Source organism: Microcebus murinus, chromosome 18, assembly GCF_040939455.1.
Source record: "Microcebus murinus isolate Inina chromosome 18, M.murinus_Inina_mat1.0, whole genome shotgun sequence".
NCBI lineage: Eukaryota > Metazoa > Chordata > Mammalia > Primates > Cheirogaleidae > Microcebus > Microcebus murinus.
In genome coordinates, this window is record NC_134121.1 from 47,375,434 (window position 1) to 47,398,336 (window position 22,903).

General features: G+C 41.8%; 1 protein-coding gene across 7 annotated transcripts in view; it reads right to left on the reverse strand.

Moving 5' to 3' along the window:
- KANSL1 (KAT8 regulatory NSL complex subunit 1) overlaps positions 1-22,903 on the reverse strand; it is a 179,018-nt gene that overhangs the window by 148,039 nt on the left and 8,076 nt on the right. For 2 of the 7 annotated variants that reach the window (XM_075994653.1, XM_012751045.3), the window contains exon 1: positions 626-1,236. The exons of 4 other annotated variants lie outside the window; for them this stretch is intronic. The gene's annotated coding sequence lies outside the window, so the exon portion shown is untranslated. Of the gene's footprint in view, positions 1-625; positions 1,238-22,903 lie in introns of those variants that run through there. One more of the 7 variants, XM_075994651.1, reaches the window with a different exon arrangement.

The window sequence follows — 22,903 nt, forward strand, 5'->3', positions numbered from 1 at the left end:
CAAAAGACCGTCAGCCGGAAAACAGGCCCCCCAAAAGGCAGTAAGATTCCAACTCACTTAAAAGCAAATAAATACCTCTTCCTCTCTAGTTAAAAGAAAACACTAAACACGTCCGCCTGAGGGAGACTAGATCTGAAAACGTAAGTGACCTGAATTTACAGGCAACAAAAATAATAAATAAATGAAACAATCAGAGTTGTGATACAAACCGTGAAACGCGCAAGATGTGCGTTTCGAGCAGAGAAAGGCCTTTTGCAGTCAAGAGAAGTTCAAGGCGAGAGGCAGAGTTTGTTTTGGGGCTTTTTTTTTTTTTTTACGGGAATAAATCATGTTCTTCAGGCCGCCTTTTTAAATAGAACGCCAAAGGAAAACCTGGAGAACGAGGCGGCAGCTGGTGGGGAAGGGCCCCGCACACCCCCGCCCTTGGGGCGACTCCCAGCCCGGACCCGCAGCGGGGAAGCCCGGCGAGGCCATTTAAAGTTCCGGGGATTTTTTCTCCCCTGCCCTGCCTTTCCAGTTACAACTAACAAAGAGAGGGAGAAATGGGAGCCACAGGGAGAGCGAGGAGAAGGAGAAAGGGCAGCAGGAGGAGGAGGAGGAGGAGAGGAGCAGCAGCAGCACCTACCACGTGATGGAGGAGCGTAGCCCGGGCGGATTCAGCCCCACAAAATGGGCGCAGTTTGCAAACAGCCCCCCGGCCTGGGCGCCGAGGGCCAGTGGCGGGCGGGGGCGCGCGGCGGCGGCTCCGGCCCGGGCCCGCCGCTCTCCTCCCCCCCGGCGCCCGGAGCCGCCCTGACTTTCCGGGCGGGGGGGGCGAGGCGGAGGGGGAGGGGAAGGCGGCGGCGGGGAGCGGCTGCTTTTTCTTCTCTTTCGGGCCCTTTCTCCGGCCTTCCTCTGCTCCGGCGGGGCCTGGGCACGGCCGGGGACCGCAGCCCGGCCGGGAAGGCGGGCGGGCGGGGGCAGAGGGTAAAGCCGCCCCCCCGCCCCGCACAAACAAGCGCCGCCGTCTGCAGCCCAAGCCCGCACCCCGGCCGCCACCCCCAGACGCCTCTTCACAGCCGGGGAGCGCGCTACAGCCGCCTCCGCGCCGCCGCAGCAAGACGAGTCGGCTTCGCTACGGTGCTCGGTTCTCCCGCCGGCTCGGCGAGCGGTGGCGGCGGTGGCGGCGGCACTGGGAAAATGGCGGCCGAGCTCCTTTTCCCTCCCCCCCTTTAATCTGAAGCGGAGGGAGAATGGAGCGAGCGAGCGAGCGGGCGAGCGCCGGGGACACGGGGAGGAGGGACAGCAGCGCCTCCGCCGGCTGCGGCTGCGGCGGCGAAGGGCCGCTCCACCCCGGCGCGCCGCCAGGGGGCGCCCGCCGCGCCGCCCCCGCGGACCGCCAGGAGGCGCGGCCGCCGCCGCCTCAGTCATGGCTCCTCGCCGCGACCGCGGCCGCTGCTTCTGCACCTACGTCTGCGGAGGCCGCGGCGCCGGGCCCCAGCCGTCCTGGACGTGCGGCGACGGCACACGGCACTGCGGCACGCGGGAGCGAGTCCTCCCTCCGGCCGAGGCGAGGCTAACCTGAGGCGCTGACGCCGTCACATTCCCTCCGCGCTGGGGCCGCCGGTGCCGCGCGCCGGCTATGAGGGGCAAGGCGGGCTGGCGCCGCGGAGCGAGAGGACGTGAGCGAGGAACTGTTTGCGTACTGTGTAGTAAAGAATCGGTGCCACACAACTCTAGCCCTAACCGTGCGTTGAATCGGGCAGGAAGCGCCCTGACCAGTGAAGCGGTTTCTGCCGCCCGCCCTTTGTCCGAGCAGCCAGCCGCCGCGCACTGCAGCACGGCTGGGCACTAGCCCCAGCGCCGCGCTCTGCAGCCGCCAGAGTGGAAAAAAAGCGCACGTAGTCACTGCGCAGGCGCGAGTCGGGGCCCGCGTCGGGCCAGCCCGGGAAGGGGCAGCCGGGAGCCAGAGGGGAAGTGATGGCCCACCAGCGCCGGGCCCGCTGGGAACTGTAGTTTTCGTTGAGAAGCACGCGTCTTGTTTTTGGGTGTCATGGCTTGGCAGAACCGCCAAAACAGCCAAATGGAATTACACAATGAGTATTTATGCTTCCTGTCGCCACCCAAAGGAAGTTCACTGCTATGCTAAAAGTTTAACAAAGAATTCCATAGAGTTCTCACAACAAAATCTCACAACAAAAACAAACTTCCCACTTTCCTACCACAGTTGGTTTAAAGTGGTGGCACCTTATCATTTCTCATGACCAGTTTGTCGGTAGGGTATTTTATATCTTTCTCAAAGTAGGGCCTTAAAATAATGGAACTTTCTGTAGACTTGAAGAATTCAGCAACGTATACACAAAGTACAATTCTGCTATTCTTTAAAAGTAGAGTTGCCAAAAGATGAATTCAGTGCTTTGAGATTTAAGAGTAACCTAGGATTCATCAAAATTAGTTTAAATGACTGAAGAAAAAAAAAGGGTCTTAATAATTAAATCATCACACTGAGCAGATGAGAAAGATACGCTCTGCTACCAAAAAAGACGATGCAAAATGCTCAATACTTTTTTGTGGCTTACCAGAACCAATATCCGGAGTTACATGTCACTTCTGCTAGTCAAAAAACACCCTCACTGTTACAGAACAGTTTTAGTCTTCCCACAGAGTTACACTAACTCACCAGCTCCTACAGCATCTGCACCTATATATCTGTTTCCATTTGTATTCTTAAAGTCACACTCTCAACCACAGTCATGGTTTCAAATATCAAAAGCAGGCAGTTTAGAGTCGCAGGGTCATATTACACAAAGAATAAACCAGTTTTTTTATGTCTATATTTTTATATACATCCAAAAGAGAGCCTTAGCTATTTAATTTATAATCCTGGGAAGAAAATGTAATTGATTTTAAAAATGCAGGCACACATCTCTCCACATAAATAGTAATTCCACAAAATACGGCAGAAGAGTATTAACACACAATTCCAGGACCAATAGATGGCAAACTAGAGCCCTAATCTGATGATTCTGAAATCTAAATTAGAATGAAAAACACCAAATAAGGCAAAGCCCTTTGCAGTGTATACTTTAATGTTATATTCAAAGACACCCACCACAAAATAATCTTACTACTGCTCCAACCCTTAAAAACTCAACTGTCAGATTTCATTAGGCCCCCAAATAACCAAGGTTGTGAAATAGTTTAGATTTTTCCAGTGGATTAGGAAGAAGGTGGCAACTGCTCATTTTTAAAACCATGCATTTGGGGAAAAATAAATTCCAACTTTCTCTTTCTCTCATTGCTTAGCCCAAGAGTCAGGAGTTCACAGTGTTTATAGCACTTAAGTCAGTCAACTTGTTTTACATTCTTATTTAGAATCAGGTGTCATATGCTTAGGCACCAATTTTTACAAATAAGGACATTCAAAGGTAAAGCTAGTATAGACATAAAAATCTTACAGAGAGAAATACATTTTTCTAAAATTTCTCCTAGAAAAACAGTGGATGTCAAGGCTGATTAAGAACACCCACAAACACACCCTCACTGTTCAAATCACTCTTGAAGTACGCATGGTTGACTCTCCAATATCCCCTCTATACTAACTGATTAGTGTAAACCCCATTCTCTTTGCCAATGATTGGTTATGAATAAGCATGAGACAGGAGTGGAACCACACTGGGAGACATTCAAGAGAGAACTGTGAGAAGGGCTGCTTCAGTCCCAAAAATGAGATGGAAGAAAAAATAATCCACCTTCCTCAGACAGTGACACCTTGAACTGCTACAGTTGCCTTGCAGCAAGCCTGAAAATGCCACTACCATCAAAGGGGGCAGTACAGAGTTGACAAGAACATTACTCTCTGGTGACATCATTAAGCCACATATCAACCAATCCTGACATTTGCATAACTTCTGGACTTTCAGCCACATTAGAACAATGTAACAATAAAATAAACATTTCTTGATTGTTTAAGCCAATTTGAGTTGGATTTCTTATACCTAGGTCAAAAACATAATGATTAATTTATCATTTTTAGTATTTGTATATTACTTTATGATTGTTGAGATTATCATTTTTATGTAACTAATCTTATTATTTATTCCTCAGACAAGATCTTCCCTCCTATACACAACTCTGTACCCATCCATATGTCTTTATCTGTGTGCTCCCTGCCTAGAAAAAGAGAGCCATCCCTCCTCACCATCTTTCCTTGTTCATTCCTTCCCCCAACCCACCTCCAACTCATCTGATACTCATATATTTCACCACACCATTGTTATCATTTACTTACTCCACTTAATAATGTAGACAGTTAGCACTATATTACCCTTGGTTAAATGCTCTCTATTTACAAATACCAGTCTTACTTCTGTAAGCCAGGCTGAAAGTCCTTGAAGGCAGGAACTGTGGTTATTCCAACTTCAGATCTATCACTCTCATCTATAGAATAAAAGAATCCAAAAAGGCACTCTCTAACTTCCCTACCACGAGCCTTCTAAAACGCCAGAAACTCCTAAACATAACATTCCATCATAAATCCATTACCTCATATAGCAAAACTAATCTCACAAGAAGAAAGGATTACTTTTTTTAAAGCAATTATTATACTAGCTCAGGACAAAGTCCTAAAGCCTAGACCATTTCATTTCAAAGAACAAGGATCCAGTTTAACACGGATCCAGTTTTTGTTATTTGCCATTGCATCCCTGGGAGCTAGTCTAGAGCCTAGAACAAAGCAGACACTTCATAAGAATTTGCTGAAAAAGGTATAGTATAGAAACTAGGAACATGGAACCTGAGTAGCCCCAGATTTTAATCCTGTCTCCCCCACTTACAAGGTGTATTACTTTGGGCAAAGTACTTATTTTGCTCTGTAAAATGGAGATAAAAATAGTACCTACCTCTTAAGTTTAACTATTATTGTTATTAGTGAATGAAGCTATTTTCTACTTTCCATATTTTCCATAGTTCTAAAACTGAAAGGTTTAGAACTAACTGTCTACATTATTAAGTGGAGTAAGTAAATGATAACAATGGTGTGGTGAAATATATGAGTATCAAATGAGTTGGAGGTGGGTTGGGGGAAAGAATGAACAAGGAACAATGGTGAGGAGGGATGGCCCTCTTTTTCTAAAGAAAGGTTGAAAATATGAGTTCAGCAAAAGTCTCTTCCCTAATTGAAACTTCAAATCTCTATCTACTTAGGGCCTGGGCCTAATTAAAAAACAAACCTATCTACTTCCTCTGGCAAACAATGTTTTCATTCATAAACTCTGATAACACTATACATAAAAATACTATCTGCTACCTAAAAATATATTCTAATTCTGAAAAAGATTATTTAAATAATCATAAATCTTAAAGCCAAATAAAAAAGTTAAAGTGCATTTAATTCAACAAAAATCTACTAAGTTCCTATTGAGCTCAAGATCTTATTCCAGACATCACAGAAATGAACAAATCAACCTATTGAAAAGCCATTATTAAAATTGTATTATGGGGCTGGGCACGGTGGCTCATGCCTGTAATCCTAGCACTCTAGGAGGCCAAGGCGGGCCGATCATTTGAGCTCAGGAGTTTCAGACCAGCCTGAGCAAGAGCAAGACCCCATCTCTACTAAAAATAGAAAGAAATTAGCTGGACAACTAAAAATATATAGAAAAAATTAGCCAGGCATGGTACCGCATGCCTATAGTCCCAGCTACTTGGGAGGCTGAGACAGGAGGATTGCTTGTGCCAGGAGTTTGAGGTTGCTGAGAGCTAGGCTGATGCCATGGCACTCTAGCCCGGGCAACAGAGTGAGACTCTGTCTAATTAAATTTAATTAATTAATTAATTAAAATAATATTAGCCGGGCACGGTGGCTCACGCCTGTAATCCTAGCACTCTGGGAGGCTGAGGCGGGCGGATTGCTCGAGGTCAGGAGTTCGAAACCAGCCTGAGCAAGAGCGAGACCCCGTCTCTACTATAAATAGAAAAAAAAAATTAATTGGCCAACTAATACATATATAAAATTAGCCAGGCATGGTGGCACATGCCTGTAGTCCCAGCTACTCGGGAGGCTGAGGCAGCAGGATTGCTTGAGCCCAGGAGTTTGAGGTTGCTGTGAGCTAGGCTGATGCCACAGCACTCACTCTAGCCTGGTCAACAAGCGAGACTCTGTCTCAAAAAAAAAAAAAACAAAAAAAAAAACAAAAAAAAAACAAAATAATATTGTGGGCCAAGTGCAGTGGCTCACACCTATCATCCTAGCACTCTAGAAGGCCAAGGTGGGAGAATTGCTGGAACTCAGGAGTTTAAGACCAGCCTGAGCAAGAGCAAGACCCCATTCTCTACTAAAAATAGAAAAAAAATAGCTGAGCAACTAAAAACATAAAAATTAGCTGGGCGTGGTAGCCCATGCCTGTAGTCCCAGCTACTTGGAAGGCTGAGGCAGGAGAATCGCTTGAGCCCATGAGTTTGACATTGCCAGGAGTTAGGGTAACACCACAGCACTCTAGACCAGGCAACAGAGCTAGACTCTTTCTCAAAAAAAAAAAAATTACATCATGAAAGAAACATTCTATAACCTGAAACTGATGCATGTTCTCACGTTAATAATTAACCAGCTAAATATTAAAAAGAAAACCAAATAAACTCAACCAAAGTTAAGAAATTTAAATAAAAAAATATGAGATGTAGAAGGAATACGAAAGGCCATCTTGTTCAACACCTCTACATGTTATCTGTATGAGAATAAGGCCAACAGAAGCCAATTAGGAGACTGCCCAAAGCCTCAAAGTTGAAGGACATGCCAGGAACAGGGTCTCAATCTTCAATTCTCACTGTCCCACTATACTACCTTTCTTCCAACAGAAGAATGATACTCACTTGGTAAATAACAAGTGCAAACACAATAAAGGTTTTTTTGTTTGTTTGTCTGGTTGGTTGGTTGTTTTTTTTTGAGACAGAGTCTCGCTCTGTTGCCCAGGCTAAGGTGAGTGCCATGGCGTCAGCCTAGCTCACAGCAACCTCAAACTCCTGGGCTCAAGCAATCCTTCTGCCTCAGCCTCCCAAGTAGCTGGGACTACAGGCATGTGCCACTATGCCCGGCTGATTTTTTCTATATACATTAGTTGGCCAATTAATTTCTTTCTATTTATAGTAGAGACGGGGTCTTGCTCTTGCTCAGGCTGGTTTTGAACTCCTGACCTCGAGCAATCCACCCGCCTCAGCCTCCCAGAGTGCTAGGATTACAGGCGTGAGCCACCACACCCGGCCACGATAAAAGTATTAAACACAAACAATACTATTTCTCAGTTTCACAAGTATCAAGATTTGGCCAAATGCAAGTAAAAGAAAATCCTCACACTGATTACAATGACTACAAAGCTCATAAATCAAGATTTTTTTTCATTAAATGGAGGCCTCAACTGATTCAAAATATCATATAGAATTCTTATGTACTGAGGGCAGTAGAAACAAACTTCAGTAAGATTAAACAATTTAAGGCATTTGAAAAATTTTTGTAAATAGTAAAGTATTTTAAGAAGGCATAGCATTCCTTAGTTTCAATCTCGCCTAAAAACAAGATAATTTTCCTCCTCATACTAGCTATACAAATTCCAGAATTTACATAAAGATATTATCTTACCATCTCACCATAGAACTGATCCAATAACTCACAAAAAAAGAAAAACTAATTTTTTTTTTTTTTTTGAGACAGAGTCTTGCTCTGTTGCCCGAGCTAGAGTGCTGTGGTGTCAGCCTAGCTCACAGCAACCTCAAACTCCTGAGCTCAAGCGATCCTTCTGCCTCAGCCTCCCGAGTAGTTGGGACTACAGGCATGTGCCACCATGACTGGCTAATTTTTTCTATATATTTTTAGTTATCCAGCTAATTTCTTTCTATTTTTAGTAGAAACAGGGTCTCACTCTTGCTCAAGCTGGAGCAATCCTCCTGCCTTGGCCTCCCAGAATGCTAGGATTACAGGCATAAACCACTGCGCCCGATGGAAAAACTAATTCTTAAGTAGCCTCATGATTTAACTATGTTAGTAATGAGAACCATAAATACTATTACAGATTAATCCTAAAAGCACTCCTAAATCTAGAAATAAATTATTTAGGGATAATTCAGAAGATAGCATTAAAACTCAACTGATGCTATAAGAAGTAATATGAAAAGAAAAAAAAACAAAAAACTCAACTGAATATAATTGTATCACTTAAAGAAACAAGTTAGGTTATAACAGACCATCAGCTATCATTAAAATCTAACATCCAAGATTGTTAATATTCTTCTCTGCACTCACAGATTAAAAGTAGCTACCAAGGGCCGGGCGCAGTGGCTCACGCCTGTAATCCTACCGTTTTGGGAGGCCGAGGCGGGTGGATTGCTCAAGGTCAGGAGTTCGAAACCAGCCTGAGCAAGAGCGAGACCCCCTCTCTACTATAAATAGAAAGGAATTAATTGGCCAACTAATATATAGAAAAAAATCAGCCAGGCATGGTGGTGCATGCCTGTAGTCCCAGGTACTCGGGAGGCTGAGGCAGGAGGATCGCTTGAGCCCAGGAGTTTGAGGTTGCTGTGAGCTAGGCTGACGCCACGGCACTCACTCTAGCCTGGGTAACAAAGCGAGACTCTGTCTCAAAAAAAAAAGAAGTTAGTGCTGGTAGCTACTTTTTTTTTTTTTTATGCAGAAGATGAAACCTGAAGACATCTTAGGTATAAACTGTCATGGGTACAATATTATAAAATAGACTTAGAACATGACTGGAATTCAGGAAATGCTAAAGTCCCTGTCTTATCTCTGTCATTCATTTACTAAAAATTCATATATAATTTTCTCAACAGCAATCCTTTTTCATTTCTGAATTAGACTGATAAAAATTATAAAATCCAATATTCAGTATTTTCAGTAATATTCCAAATTAATTCTCAGAATTACATTTAGAGACAAATTTTCCTAACAAAATTTGTCCCAAATGAACTAATTTCAACCAGCAGGAAAAAAAATAAAATAAAATAGTTTAATGAAACTGTATCTTCTGTAGTATAAGAGGAAAAAATCATTTGGTGCAGGGGATAGGAAAAAAAACTCACATTTCCCAGAATACCTACAGTGGCAATATCAAAATATGACCATGCTAGCATTATTTGGGCTAAGGCATTAAAGTTTTATGGCAATAGTAATACCTATATTCCTAACTTGAATGACTTTCTTTAATTTTCAATGAAACTAGACATCCCCTTAAAGCCCTACCATTCATTCCTAAACATATTGAGTGCTGAATGAATATTAAACACTAGTATCTCTGGGAATAAATATTCAGTCAACATTATAAGCTATGTGGTAATCAAGAAAAATCCCTATTCATTGATATTTTAAATGGTCAAAAATTGAAAGCTACGCGGGGCATGGTGGCTCATGCCTGTAATCCTAGCACTCTGGGAGGCCAAGGCCAGAGGATCAATCAAGGTCAGGGGTTCGAAACCAGTCTGAGCAAGAGCAAGACCCCCTCTCTACTATAAATAGAAAGAAATTAATTGGCCAACAAATATATATAGAAAAAATTAGCCGGGCATGGTGGCGCATGCCTGTAGTCCCAGCTACTCGGGAGGCTGAAGCAGAAGGATTGCTTGAGCCCAGGAGTTTGAGGTTGCTGTGAGCTAGGCTGACGCCATGGCATTCTAGCCCAGGCAACAGAGTGAGACTCTGTCTCAATAAAAAGAAATTTAAAGCTAGTATGTGATCAGAGACTAATCAGCAAAATGTAGTAGCTTTATGCTTCCAATTCTACTCTCTTCTCACTCCTTTTCTGAAGCTTGCCTAAGTCATCCCAGGAATACTAAAATTAGGTGATATTTATGGTATAACCAAAATGAAGGAACAAAGTAAGTACCCCCAAAAAAACTAAGAGAAGAGTTTAAGGGAACCAAGCAGGCAGCAAGGATTTAAAGTGCTGGACTTGGAACCTCTACCCTGAATGTCCCACTCAAGGTAGGCAAAAAAAGGTTTTTTTTTAGACCTAAAAAAAAAAAAAATTGTGCCAAGCAGACAGGGGTGTGAAGGATGTTTAGTCTCAGGGAAAAAATAATTGTGACCTAATCCAATTGTATTCAATTCCACAACTCCCTTTCATTCTAAAATACTTGCTACTGCCCTGGGAGAGGCTGCAAAGTTTCTTTTGACTGCAATAGTTCAGTAACTGTTCTTTAAACATTAGTTATACCTTTATTATCTTTAGTAACTAGGAATTTGCATTTACTATTGCTAAATGAATGTTCAAAATTAAACCAAAATTATTTCAAGATGAAACCAAGAACACATCTCAATTCATTCGATAAGCTATTATTACTCTGATCCCAAACCAGACAAAGATATCAGAAAACAACTACAGACCAATATATTTTATGAATTTAGATGTAAAAATCCTTAACAAAGCAAAATGAATCCAGCAACATATAAAAAGAATTATATACTTCTGCTAAATATGATTTATCTCAGGAATTCAGGGTTGGTTGAATCTGAAAGTCAATAAATGTAGTAAAGGATAAAATAATAAAGGATACGCAATAAAAGATAAAAACCACATGATCTCAATAGATGCAAAAAAAGTATTTGACAAAATCCAACACCGTTTCATGATAAAAGAAACACTCAAAACACTAGGAAATGGGCCGGGCGCGGTGGCTCACGCCTGTAATCCTAGCTCTCTGGGAGGCCGAGGCGGGCGGATTGCTCGAGGTCAGGAGTTCGAAACCAGCCTGAGCAAGAGCAAGACCCCGTCTCTACTATAAATAGAAAGAAATTAATTGGCCAAATAATATATATAGAAAAAATTAGCCGGGCATGGTGGCGCATGCCTGTAGTCCCAGCTACTTGGGAGGCTGAGGCAGAAGGATTGCTTGAGCCCAGGAGTTTGAGGTTGCTGTGAGCTAGGCTGACGCCACGGCACTCATTCTAGCCTAGGCAACAAAGTGAGACTCTGTCTCAAAAAAAAAAAAAAAAACACTAGGAAATGGCTTTCTCGATCTGATAAAGGGTACCTATATGAAAAACCCACAGCTAAAATCACTTACTCCCGGAGATAAGGAACAAAACAAGGATTCCCACTCACCACTTCTATTCAACACCACTTCTATTCAATATTGTCCTGGAGGTTCTAGCAGGGCAAATTGGCAAGAAAAAGAAACAAAACTAACATTCAGGTTAAAAAGGAAGAAATAGCTGGGTGCGGTGGCTCACGCCTGTAATCCTACCTCTCTGGGAGGCCAAGACGGGCGGACTGCTCAAGGTCAGGAGTTCGAAACCAGCCTGAGCAAGAGCAAGACCTCGTCTCTACTATAAATAGAAAGAAATTAATTGGCCAACTAATATATATAGAAAAAATTAGCCAGGCATGGTGGCGCATGCCTGTAGTCCCAGCTACTTGGAAGGCTGAGGCAGGAGGATCGCTTGAGCCAGGAGTTTAAGGTTGCTGTGAGTTAGGCTGACGCCACGGCACTCACTCTAGCCTGGGCAACAAGTGAGACTCTGTCTCAAAAAAAAAAAGGAAGAAATAAAACTACCTTTATTTGCAGGTGACATGATTTTGTATATAGAAAATCCTAAGGAATCCACAAATAAATTTTCAGAGCTAATAAGTTCAAAATGGTTATAGGATACAAGATCAATATACAAATAGTAATTATATTTTTATAAACTAGCAATAAACAATGTAAAGATAAAACTAAAAATAATTCCATTTACAGTAGCATCAGAAAACAAGAATTTAGAAATAAATTTAACAAAAGCAGTGAAAAACTTATACTCTGAAATCTATAAATATTGTCAAAAAAAGTTAAAGTCCTAATGAAATGGAAAGACATCCCATGTTCATGGCTCAGAAGATGTAGCATTGTTAAAATAGCAATATTCCCTAAACTGATTTACAGAGTCAATCCCAGCATACCCAAAACAATCTTGAAAAGGAAGAACAGTGTGGGTGCAGTGGCTCATGCCTGTAATCCTAGCATCTGGGAAGCCAAGGCAAGAGGATCACTTGAGCTCAGGAGTTCTGAGATCAGCCTGAGCAAGAGCAAGAACCTATCTCTACTAAAAATAGAAAAAATTAGCCAGGCATGCTGTCACATGCCTGTAGTCCCAGCTACTCAGGAGGCTGAGGCAGGAGGATTGCTTGAGCCCAAGAGTTTGAAATTGCTGTGAGTGAGACTAGTGCCATGACACTCTAGCCTGGGTGACAGAGCAAGAATCTGTCTCAAAAAAAAAAAGAAAAAGAAAAAGAAAAGGAAGAACAAAGGTGGAGGACTCATACCTCCTGATTTCAAAACATAATTCAAAGCTACAGAAATCAAGACAGTGTGGTACTGACATAAGGATAAACATACAAATCAATGGAATAGAATTGAAGGTCCAAAAATAAACCCTCAAGCTGACAGTCAGTTGATGTCTGACAGGAGTGCCAAGACAGTTCAATGAAGAAAAGAATGGTCTTTTCAATAAACTATGCCGGGACAACTGAATATTCACATGTAACAGAATGAAATTGGGGCTAGATATGGTGGCTCACATCTGTAAACCCAGCATTTTGGGAGGCCAAGGCAGAAGGATTGCTTGAGTCCAGGAGAGGCTGAGGCAAGGATCACTTAAGCCCAGGAGTTTGAGATTGGTGTTAGAGCTAGGCTGATGCCATGGCATGCTACCCAGGCAACAAAGCAAGAACATGTCTCAAAAGAAAAAAAAAAAAAAAAAAGCAAAGAATCTGAATAGACATTTCTCCAAAAATATACAAAAGGCCCAAAAGCACATGAAAATATCTCATCATCTTTAGTTATCAGGAAAATTCAATTCAGAACTACAATGAGATATCACTTCACACCAGTAGGATGGCTGTAATCAAAAAATGAAAAATGATGAACAACTACAAGTATTGGCAAGGATGCACAGAAACTGAAACGCTCATACATTGTTGGTGGAAATGTAAAATGGAGCTTTGGAAAACAGTCTGGTGGTTAAACAGAGTTACTGTATCACCCTACAATTCAACTCTTAGGTATATGCCCAAGAGAACTAAAAACAGGTGTCTAAACAAAAATTGGTACAAGAATGTTTACGGCAGCATTATTCATAATAGTGAAACCACACAAATGTCCATCAACTGATTAAAGAATAAGAAAAATGCGGAGGCCGGGCGCAGTGGCTCACGCCTGTAATCTTAGCACTCTGGGAGGCCGAGGCGGGCGGATTGCTCGAGGTCAGGAGTTCGAAACCAGCCTGAGCAAGAGCGAGACCCTGTCTCTACTATAAATAGAAAGAAATTAATTGGCCAACTAATATATATAGAAAACATCAGCCAGGCATGGTGGTGCATGCCTGTAGTCCCAATTACTTGGGAGGCTGAGGCAGAAGGATTGCTTGAGTCCCGGAGTTTGAGGCTGCTGTAAGCTAGGCTGACGCCACAGCACTCACTCTAGCCTGGGCAACAAAGCGAGACTCTGTCTCAAAAAAAAAAAAAGAAAAAGAAAAATGTGGCATATCCATATAATAGAATATTATTCAGCTATAAAAAGGAATGAAGTACTGATAAATGCTACACCATGGATGAACCTTGAATACATGCTAAGTGAAAGAAGCCAGTCACAAAAACCAACATATTGTATTATTTCATTTATATGAAATGTCCATAGGCAAATCCATAAAGACAAAAAGTGGATTAGTGGTTGCCAGGGGCTGGGGAGAGAAAAATAGAGATTGACTGGTAAGAGACAGATATAGGATTTCTTTTGGAAAATGTTCTAAAATTAGATTATAGTGATGGATATACAATTCTGTGAATACCTGAAAAGTACCACTTAATTGAACATTTTAAATTGGATAGAGTTTCTGGTATGTTAAATGTATCTTGCTGGGTACATTGGCTCATGTCTGAAATCCTATCACTTTGGGAGGCTGAAGCAGGAGTATAGCATGAGGCCAGGAGTTCAAGACCAGTGAGACCCCATCTCTACAAAAAATTTAAAAATTAGCTGGGTGTGGTGGCATGTGCCTATAGTCCTAGCTACTCAGGAGGTTGAGGTGGGAGGATCACGTGAGCCCAGAAGTTGGAGGCTGCAATAAACTATGATTATGCTACTGCACTCCAGCCTGGGTAATAGAGCAAGACCCTGTCTCTAAAAAATAAACAAAAAAATAAATAAAATTTTTTTTAAGTATCTCAATAATCTGGCCAGGTGCAGTGGCTCACGTTGTAATCCTAGAACTCTGGGAGGTCAAGGAGGGTAGATCGCTCAAGGTCAGGAGTTCAAAACCAGCCTGAGCAAGAGCGAGACCCTGTCTCTACTATAAATAGAAAGAAATTAACTGGCCAACTAAAAAAGTATATATATAAAATTAGCCAGGCATGGTGGCACATGCCTGTAGTCCCAGCTACTCAGGAGGCTGAGGCAGAAGGATTGCTTGAGCCCAGGAGTTTGAGGTTGCTGTGAGCTAGGCTGATGCCACGGCACTCACTCTAGCCTGGGCAACAAAGTGAGACTCTGTCTCAAAAATAAATAAATAAATAAAGTATCTCAATAATCTCAAAAAGCCATAAAATAAAGGAAGTCAAAATAGTGCTTAATTTCTAAACATTTCACCTTAAACAAAAAAAGATAAACCACCTGTGAAAATGTCAGAAGACAAGCCATAATTCTGCCATTTATTTCCCCTTGAGAAATTACCTCAGAGCACTAATTTGCCTTCATGTTACACTTGTAAACTCATCACCAGCAGTCAAGATAAACAAAACTTAGGTTCCCTTCAAACTCAAGTTACTCGGGCCGGGCGCGGTGGCTCACGCCTGTAATCCTAGCACTCTGGGAGGCCGAGGCGGGTGGATTGCTCGAGGTCAGGAGTTCAAAACCAGCCTGAACAAGAGCGAGACCCCGTCTCTACTATAAATAGAAAGAAAATTAATTGGCCAACTAATACATACAGAAAAAATTAGCCGGGCATGGTGGCGCATGCCTGTAGTCCCAGCTACTCGGGAGGCTGAGGCAGTAGGATCGCTTGAGCCCAGGAGTGTGAGGTTGCTGTGAGCTAGGCTGCCGCCATGGCACTCACTCTAGCCTGGGCAACAAAGTGAGACTCTGTCTCAAAAAAAAAAAAAAAAAAAAAAACTCAAGTTACTCGGAATTGTGAAAAATGGAACGAAGAAAGACCCAACATATCATTGACACAATCAGACATCTCCAGGAATGACGGAAGCTAAGACATTAGTGGGTGGGTGAAGAGTTTAAGGAACACAAAAGCCTATTACTAGAAAGGTTATCTTCAGGGACATAGAACTGGAATATATTATTTTAGAAGCTTAAACAAAAGCAATAGTATTGCACTCTGCCTGAAGAATATTATAACAGATGGGTAGCAAGGCTTCTATACAAGAGAGTTCAAAGAGAAAGTATTTGGCATCATCACACCCAGCACTATCCAGGGTAATAAGAAAGATGCCCTGATTGACAAATACAAGGATCTCAGAGGCCAAGTATATGCTGAACAGGAAAGAATATGCTGATCAGTCAACTCATTTCCAAGCCAGATTGATCATTTCATCTTTTTCTCTATAAATCAAGAACTCTTTTTTTGTTTGCATATGGTCTAATACAAATGTGATTAGCCAAGTCCATCCCCCAGTAATCATCAGACCGATAAAGTTCATGCTGAACTGGCATTCTAGTTCTAGCTCTACCACTGAGAAGCTGTGTAACTTTGGGCAAATGACTCACCACTCTCAATTTCTTCATGTAGAAAAGAAAAGAGCTTGACTCACTTAAATCAAGATTTTCTTCAACTTTAAAGCTCAATGATTCAGAAACCTGAGAAGTACTTCTAACAAAGTGGGGTTCAACAATCTATGTGTTTAACAACACAAAATTTTGGGGGGAGAAAAATGATATAACATTTAAATAACACAATAAATACTTTCTCAAAAAACACAGATCCCTTGGCCGGGTGCAGTGGCTCACGCCTGTAATCCTAGCACCCGGGAGGCTGAGGCAGATGGATCATTTGAGCTCAGGAGTTCCAGACCAGCCTGAGCAAGAGCAAGACCCATCTCTACTTTAAATAGAAAGAAATTAATTGGCCAACTAATATCTACAGAAAAAATTAGCCGGGCATGGTGGCACATGCCTGTAGTCCCAACTACTCAGGAGGCTGAGGCAGCAGGATTGCCTGAGCCCAGGAGTTTGAGGTTGCTGTGAGCTAGGCTGACGCCACGGCACTCACTCTAGCCTGGGAAACACAGTGAGACTCTGTCTCAAAAAAAAAAAAAAAATGCAGATCCTATTAGGGTATATAAATGTAACAGAACTTTGTTCTAAATTATAATCAGAAACTGACATAGATGACCGACTAGTAATAGAGATAAAAACACATTTAACGAACATTCTGTATAGTCAAGAAAAACTAAAAATGTATTATATGGTTACTCAATTTTAGAAAACACACACACAGGCCGGGCGTGGTGGCTCATGCCTGTAATCCTAGCTCTCTGGGAGGCCGAGGCGGGCGGATTGCTCGAGGTCAGGAGTTCGAAACCAGCCTGAACAAGAGCGAGACCCCGTCTCTATTATAAAAATAGAAAGAAATTAATTGGCCAACTAATATATATATATAAAAAATTAGCTGGGCATGGTGGCGCATGCCTGTAGTCCCAGCTACTTGGGAGGCTGAGGCAGAAGGATTGCTTGAGCCAGGAGATTGAGGTTGCTGTGAGCTAGGCTGACGCCATGGCACTCACTCTAGCCTAGGCAACAAAGCGAGACTCTGTCTCAAAAAAAAAAAAAAAAAAAGAAAACACACACACACATACACACAAAATCTTGGCTTTAAATAAAATTAGAATTGTATCTAAAAAGCAAATTTGCCATAGAAGGCACAGACATTAACTTTAAAATACTTTACTGAAAGGAAGAAATGAAAAAGGTCAGGTTCTCTGGCTGGGCTCGGTGGCTCACACCTATAATCCTAGCACTCTGGGAGGCCGAGACAGGAGGATTGCTTGAGCTCAGGAGTTGTAGACCAGAATGAGCAAGAGCCAGACCCCCTCTACTATAAATAGAAAGAAATTAGCCCAACAACTAAAAATAGAAAAAAAAATTAGCTGGGCACGGCAGCGCATGCCTGTAGTCCAGGCTACCCAGAAGGCTGAGGCAGGAGGATCGCTTAAGCCAAGGAGTTAAGGAGTTAAAGGTTGCTGTGAGCTAGGCTGACGCCACAGCACTCTAGCCCAGGCAAAGAGTGAGACTCTATCTCAAAAAAAAAAAAAAAAAAAAAGAAGTCAGGTTCTCAACCAAAAATTTAAATTGCTAGGTAGCATGGTAAGGGGTAAGAGGAGGAGAAAAATAATTTTTTTCAAAATAGAAAAAAACACAAATAAGGAAAAGCTAGTCGGGAGGCTGAGGCAGTAGGATTTCTTGAGTCCAGGAGTTTGAGGTTGCTGTGAGCTAGGCTGACGCCACAGCACTCACTCTAGCCTGGGCAACAAAAAAAAAACAAGGAAAAGCAATAAAAGACCACAAAATGTAGCTGATCAGGAACACTAAGATCTATGTAGGCAAATCATCAGTTAAAACTTAAGAGGCCAGGCACGCCTGTAATCCTAGCACTCTGGGAGGCCAAGACAGGCAGATTGCTCGAGGTCAGGAGTTCGAAACCAGCCTGAGCAAGAGCAAGACCCTGTCTCTACCATAAATAGAAAGAAATTAATTGGCCAACTAATATATATATAGAAAAAATTAGCCGGGCATGGTGGTGCATGCCTGTAGTCCCAACTACTCGGGAGGCTGAGACAGCAGGATTGCTGGAGCCCAGGAGTTTGAGGTTGCTGTGAGCTAGGCTGACGCCACGGCACTCACTCTAGCCTGCGCAACAAAATGAGACTCTGTCTCAAAAAAAAAAAAAAAAAAACTTAAGAAAATGCCAAGCCAGATGGTTTACATATATAAAAATCTAGATGCTTAATAAAGAGTAGATGGGTCACTTGATAAACAGGATACAAACAGTGATAAAAGCAAGACAGATCATATACCTAATTTTTATCTGCTTCAGTATTTACTGGGAAAGATATGGGGCAGGGAGCTATCAAAATTATTCTTTAAAGCATATAAATCACTAATAGTGAATCAAATTAATCATTAAATATATATGAAGCTTCTAAACTGATACATCAGATGTCAGGTAGTTTTGAAGACCCAAAATATTTTCTGTGTTTTAAAGGAACTTAAGCATAAATTATAAAACTTCAGGGCAGAACATACTAGCTGATGGTCATATAAAAGGAGTGATCTATCAGTCTCAGGAGGACAGAAACCACATCTGTTTCCTTTACCAACAACATTTACCCAGTCCCTTGCTCAACTCTTGGCATATTTAGGCACTCAAATATTTACTGAACAAAAACAGACTAAAAAATGCCATCAATGCAACTTCCATCTACTCAAGAGAAGGGCTCTGGCTGCAACTTCAAATCAGCCAAACTGGCAAATCTCTAATAGAGGATGGAATCAGAAGACATATCCATGTGAATAACCATCTGAGGAAAAGACAACATGGCTGCTAAAAGGGGAAATCACACCACACTAGTCTACCCAAATTCTCTAAGAAAGTAAGTATGTGAATATAATTTATGTGGGCTTTCACAAAAGTCTTGCTGAGATTCTAAATAAAAGGTTATTTTTTAAAAACCTTAGAGGCCACAGAACTGAGAACATTTACCATAGGCAGAGCGTAATTTAGACACAGAAAATTATGAGTGGATGCTGAAGCACTTCTCCAAATGAAGAAGTATAAACAGAAGACTGATCTTAGATAATTTCTGGAAATGCTATATTTAACATTTTAATATATTATATGAAAGATTGGCTAGGCATAGTGGCTCCCACCTGTAATCCCAGCACTACTATGGGAGGCCAAGGTGGGAAGATGGCTTAGGGACAGGATTTCAAGACCAGCCTGGCCAAAATAGCAAGACCCCATCTCTAAAAAAAACAAAACATAGATTTCAGTTTCTTGAGCATAAATAAATAAATAAATAAATAAATAAACAGAAAAATGAGCCAGCCACGATGGCATGTACCTGTTGTCCCAGCTACTCCAGAGGCTGAAATGGAAAGATCACTTGAGCCCAGGAATTAGAGGTTTTACTGAACTATGATCACACCCTGCTGTGCAGTCCAGCCTGGGTGACAGAGTTGAGACCCTGTCTTTAAAAATAAAAATTTTAAAAAAGATATACAGAAAATTCCCCATTTTTCAGATAGAATGACCAGCTTCCTGATAACAAAATACTCATTGAGTTGAAAAAAATAAGAGAACTAAGAGATGGAAAGGATTTCTAAGTGCATCACATGAGAAACATTTGTAAAACATAGGATTTATTTTCAGCTCAAGAGAATACTTTGGCAAGCCGAAAAGTCTAAATATCTTGAAGGGCTGTTCAGCAGAAGAGAAACTAGACTTGCTCTAGGCAGTTCCTGTGTAGACAAAATTAGGCCCAAAGTGGAAATTCCAGAGGAGCACATTTCAGCTCAAGTTTTCTAACCATCAGACCTAACTAAAAAGGTGATTCTTACCCTGGATTACCTCTAAGAGCCCACTGAGATGCAAGAGGCCAAACTACTACAAGCAAGAAAATGGCAGGTATGTTACAGCATGGACAAATGAAAAGCAAGGTATTTACAGGAAAAAAAAATCTAAGTTATACTTAAAGGACTCGTCCCTTCCAGTCAAAAGGAATTTTTGGATAACTGTAGAATGTTCCCTAAAGACAATGCAGTGATCTGTGCAAAAAAGAAAAAAAGGGCAGGAGCTGTGACTCACACCTACAATCTTAGCACTTTGGTAGGCCAAAGTGGGAGGATCCCTTGAGCCCAGGAGTTTGAGGCTATAGTGAGCTATGATTATGGCCGCACTATTCTCCAGGTGGACAAAAGAGCAAGACCCAGACTCAGAAAAGGAGAAAAAAAAAGGATAACAGTGCCTCACCTCAAAACATCCTGTGGTGCCAACTTATACATACCAATTGGGTCAATGGACCCCTAATAAACTCAATGAGATTGGTCATTGTACTTCCTTCCATTCTTTTATCTAGGTACGTATGTATGTGTTATTTATATATGTGTGTGTACATACACACATTCTTAATCTTTTATACATTTGGAATCCTCCTTATATAGTCTATACTATAACCTGAATTTTTCATTTATCATATACTCAACATCCTGAGACACTAAACGTTCTTCAAAAATATTATTTTACAGGCTGGGCAAGGTGGCTCGTGCCTGTAATCCGAGCACTCTGAGAGGCCAAGGCGGGAGGATTGTTTGAGCTCAGGAGTTTGAGACCAGCCTGAGCAAGAGTGATACTCCGTCTAAAAAATTAGCCAGGAGTCATAGTGTATGCCTGTAGTCCCAGCTACTCAGGAGGATGAGGCAGGAGGATCTCTTGAGCCAAGGAGTTTGAGGTTGCTGTGAGCTATGATGACACCACTGCACTGTAGCTAGGGCAACAGACTGAGATCCATCTCAAAAAAAAAAAAATATAGTTATAAATCATCTACTCTTAAATATACCATAATTTGTTTTACCATAAATCTTGCTGCTCATTTAGGTTTATTCTCAATGCTCACTAGTATAAACAGTGCTACAGTGAATGTTTGTTCAAAATCTTTCAATATATCTCTATTTTCCCTCCTTAGGGTAAATTCCTAGAAGTGGAATTACTGACATTTTTAGTTTTGTCAATATATGCTGCCAAAATATCTTCCAGAAAAATTGGGCCCAATGCACACTCCACTAGCAGTTTTGTAGATTGTCCCTCATAGCACAGTCCAATTGCCAATTTGATAGATAAAAAATAGTATGTATGTCACTTAATCTGCATTCCTTAAATTAGTTATCAGAATAAGAATGTTTCTCATATATGCCTTTTGGTCATTTGTATTTCTTCTTTGTGAACTCTGATCATGCTCTTTATCAGTAAAGCTTTTCTTATTTTCTCTTGGCTGACAAACTTTTGAAAGCCAGTTGAGAGGGAATCACATATGTATCAGCAACTTCAGCTCCCCCTGCTGGCCAAAAATATCACCACCATGATCAAGTGCTGGATAAAAATAAACCATGGCCTACAATTATAAGCTTCCCATTTTCTGGGCTGTTACTACATACATAATTTACATACAGTGATAAAAAAGAGCCGGGCGCGGTGGCTCACGCCTGTAATCCTAGCTCTCTGGGAGGCTGAGGCGGGCGGATTGCTCAAGGTCAGGAGTTTGAAACCAGCCTGAGCAAGAGCGAGACCCCGTCTCTACTATAAATAGAAAGAAATTAATTGGCCAACTAATATATACAAAAAATTAGCCGGGCATGGTGGCGAATGCCTATAGTCCCAGGTACTCGGGAGGCTGAGGCAGGAGGATTGCTTGAGCCCAGGAGTTTGAGGTTGCTGTGAGATAGGCTGACGCCATGGCACTCACTCTAGCCTGGGCAACAAAGCGAGACTCTGTCTCAAAAAAAAAAAAAAGAAAATGCTATGTATCTAAACTTATACTTAACAGAGCTCTGATGGAAAAGGATTGGGGGATAACTACTCACTAATGTCCTAGAACTATTGTCACAAAGAATTCCAACAATCACTTCCCTACCAATTATACTACCTAGTTGGTACAACAGAGGCCTAAATAATATTCATTTCCCTCTACTTTATTTTAATAATGTGAAAAAATTCTAGTTACCAAATGACACTGAGTGGTCTGCAAATTGACTCTCTTTTTCCCCAAAGCAAAAATAACAAAAATACCTATGTCCTGCAGCATTCAAAGGAAAATTATTTTTAAAAAGTAATAAGTCTCCGCAATCCTTATTCCAAAGCTATCCACACTTATCAGACTAGGACCTATAGTTCCAAAGGGTAAGGCCAGGATTGGCAAATGTATGTGACTAACTCAGCTTTTCCACTGATACGTCCCTACAGATACATGTCCCAAATCTGGCAATGCAGTCCTTAGACCAGTCATTAAACACACATTTACTAAGTGCCATCAAGTGCAAGCAGTGAAGATAAAAGACAAGAGCCAGCTCTTTCTCTCAAAGAATTTAGAGACTAGCTGGGATAAAAGAGAAGCAAACCAGCAATCACTGTACAACAGAAGTGTTAGGTATGCACATGCACTGTATGCATGCCCACACACACTCAGGAATAATATCTGGGTTCATGGGAAGCACTCGTGTCAGCTACTGTTGTTACTATTATCATTACTCTTTATTAGAGAAACTAAAGGGAGTAGGTTTCCAGAACAGGGTAGAGGCCATTTTAAATAGAGATAATTGCATGTGTGAAGACCCAGAGGCAAGGAACAATAAGGTGCACAGAAGGAACTGAAAACTGTCTATAAAAGTGGAGGCCAAATCATCAAGGGTCTGGGTACTTGGCAAAATCATTTGAACTTTACCTTAAAAGCCAGGAGAGCCATGGTGGAGGAGGAGTCATATGATCATATGACTAGATGTACATTTTACAAGGACTTTGGCAGCAACTTGGAAAGCAGAAAGTAGTCAAGGACAATGATTAGAAGGGGACGAAGTCATGCAGGAAAAAGGGTGATGAAGGTCTGAACTCAGAAGGGAGAAGAAGGATGACCAGGAAATCTTTATGAGCTAGGATCTCAAGAAAGTGATGACTAGGATGGCCCAAGAAGGAATCCGGAGGCCTCCCAAACCCCTAACTTGAGTGACTGGGTGAGTGACAATACCTAGGATATGAAAATGTCCATAGGACATCCAAGTCGAGATGTCCAGGAGGAAGCTGGGACATCTGTATGTGGGACTGGAGATAAGAAAACTAGTCAGAGCTGGAAAAAACACTTTGCAAATCATCAGCATATAGATGGCAAGGCACAAACTC